The sequence below is a fragment of the Gossypium hirsutum genome, chromosome D04, assembly GCF_007990345.1.
Source record: "Gossypium hirsutum isolate 1008001.06 chromosome D04, Gossypium_hirsutum_v2.1, whole genome shotgun sequence".
Taxonomy (NCBI): Eukaryota; Viridiplantae; Streptophyta; class Magnoliopsida; order Malvales; family Malvaceae; genus Gossypium; species Gossypium hirsutum.
The window spans coordinates 35,216,769-35,219,811 of NC_053440.1; the positions used below are offsets into that span (position 1 = coordinate 35,216,769).

The following is a 3,043-nucleotide window of genomic DNA, read 5'->3' on the forward strand; positions in this document are numbered from 1 at the left end:
TCTTTATCTGCTTCACATTCCAGAATAATAAAATCTGCTGGAAAGATGAACTTGTAAACTCTTACCATTACATCTTCAATTTTACCTTCTAGATGGACATATGATCTATCAACTAGTTGTAGTGTGACTGTAGTAGATCTTGCCTTTCCTATCCCAAATTTCCTGAAAACAAACATAGACATTATATTGATACTTGCACCTAAATTGCATAATATTTTACCTACATAATGGTTTCCAATCGAACAAGGTATAGTGAAACACCCTGGATCTTTTAATTTTGCTGGCAGTTTTTTCTTCAACATTGTTGTGCAAATTTCAATAAGTGCAACAGTTTCGAACTCCCCTAACCTTCTCTTCTTAGGTAGGATATCTTTCATGAATTTCACATAGTTAGGCATTTGTTGTAATGCTTCCACTAAAGGCATATTGATGTGTAATTGCTTCAAAACCTCCAGAAATTTCTTGAATTAAGCATCTTATTTTGACTTTTGGAAACGTTGGGGAAAAGGTGGCGGTGGCCTTCCTTCCATTTGTTAAGGTTGCCTTGCCATGGCATTTCCATTGGCTCAGCAATATGAATTTGCTTCTGTATGGTTTTTTCTACTCCCATCTTTTGTAGTTTGTTCCACTTCTGTTTTGAAAGTTGTGCTTCTAGGAACTTCGGAACTTTCCTCAAACATGGCATCATTCACAACTCTTGGCAACTGAGTGCCACTCCAAAGTGTTATGGCTTTACATTGTTCTCTTCCTTGAGATCTAGAACTTTCTGTGTCACTAGACAATGCTCCTTATTGTCTGGAGCTTAATGTAGTGGCAATTTGTCCCACTTGATTCTCCAAAGCTCTTAAAGAAGTTGCATGGCTCTGAATAATTGCATCATTCTTAGCCATATACTCTTTTAATAATACTTCCATAGCTGATGTTGAAGATGACAAACTTTGTTGCACATTTTATCGCGGCATTGGTTGACTATGTCCAGGTGCTACACCAGCCACATCCTATCTATTAATAGTGTTGGTATTTCCCATTCCTTGATTACTCCAGCTGAAATTTAGGTGTTGCTTCCACGCTAGATTGTAGGTGTTGGAGTAGGGATTGTTGATGCTACGATTAAAATTTCACATGTAATACGCAGAGGCTGGATTGGATGGGCATTCATCAAAAACATGATCTTCTCCACAATATACACATGCTAGTTCTACAGCCTTCATCTCTTGCACTGCAGAGGGTCTTTTTAGAGTTTTAATCATATTCATTAAATATGATACCTAAGCTGTTAACAATATAATCGCATCAAGTTTCATTGCTCCAAAAACTCTTCTACCAGTACCAACTCTTGTAGTGGGGTACTGATAATCATTATTTGCTATTCTTTTCAGAATTTTGTATGCTTCATTGTAGGATTTTTCAAGCAACGCCCCATTAGCAGATGCATCCACCACCTTTCGTGTATGTGCATTTAATCCATTGCAGAACATTTCTATTTGTGTCTAATTCTGAAAACCATACATCGGGAATTTTCTAATTAATTCCTTGAAACACTCTCATGCTTCATATAAAGTCTTATCTTCAGATTACCTGAACGATGTAATGTTATTCCTCAGCTTGGCATTCATGTTGGAAGGATTGTACCTAAGCAAAAATATCTGACATAGTTCATTCCAAGATGCCACCATACCTGATGGTAATGCACTCAACCATTATCTCACATGATCTAGCAATTAATAAGGGAATAATTTAAATCTAAGGGCATCTTCAGGAACACCCTGTTGCTTGAATGAGTCACGGACTTCAAGAAAAAGTCTCAAGTGCAATATGGTATCTTCAGTTAGTAAACCACTAAGCTTCCCTACCGTCTGCAGCATCTGAAACATTACTGGTTTAAATTCAAAGTGTTGAGTTTTAATATGTGGCCTAACAATTCCCAGACTTAGATCACTCAAACTAGACACTACATGTTCTCTGATTGGTCTATCTCTGTCATCTAAGGTTCAAGGAATATCAGCATTCCTTTCACTCTAGAGTACCTAACCTTCTCTGATTGGATCATTTATCATCCTCTCCATTTCTCTTAATGCTTTCCTTCTTCACCTTAGTGTCCTTTCAATCTCAGGATCAAAATAGTATTTTGTATCCTCTTGAATACTTCTTCTAATTCACTAGTGTAAAACTTGAAAAATCAAATAAAATACTAATTAATTATTCTAAAAAAATAAAAAGAATAATAACAAATCAACTTTTCACCAATGTTGTCGATCCCCGGCAACGGTGCTAAAAACTTGTTGCGTGTAAATAACTAATACAATTGTGCAAGTGTACACGTCATTCAAGTAATAAAGTGATAAGTAAGTATCATCTCCACAGATATCGGAAATTGGTAAGAGATTGATTAAGTTATTATAATCCTATTAACTATACGAAATAGCAAGAAATACTCTTAAATTGAATAACACGTTGGTATAATGAATTAGTGTAATTTAATACTAGAAACAGAGAATTGATATGGAAAATAAAATATAGTGGCAAATTACAGAGAAAAGCAAGAGTAATTCTGTTGTTGAATGAATAGGGCTAAAATTGTTCAGCTGAAATGCTCATATCAAAATAATGTCATGGCAAAATATTGTCTAATTAACTGCTCAGACAGTTACTATTGTAACCTACCTATTTTGATAGCTAGATTTTCAGCTAAAAATCTAAGTCACTGTATGTCTACAAAACTTTGGATTAATAACTGCAATGAACATTATTCTCTTCACAACTCGCAACATCTATGTCTAGAGTGCTACGAATATTCTGTCAAATAACGATTCTAGAGCCAGTATATTTAACCTTTCCAGAATTAAAAATACATCTATGAACACAACATACAATCAACTATGTCTAGAGCTTGCATGAATGTATTTAAAATAGGCATAAATTGAATGAAATAGTGATATTATAACACCCCTAGCCCGTAACCATCGCCGGATTGGGGCTATAGAGTATTACCAAAAGACAACATCATACAATGAATATTTTATTACCATAAATAAATCACAAC

At 34.9% G+C, this 3,043-nt stretch overlaps 1 non-coding gene across 1 annotated transcript; it reads left to right on the plus strand.

Moving 5' to 3' along the window:
• Window positions 1–1,500: 1,500 nt before the first annotated feature.
• On the plus strand, window positions 1,501–1,607 carry LOC121216566 (small nucleolar RNA R71). The gene has a single exon (XR_005912746.1). It is a non-coding gene; the product is annotated as a small nucleolar RNA R71 (small nucleolar RNA).
• The last annotated feature ends 1,436 nt before the right edge of the window (window positions 1,608–3,043 follow it).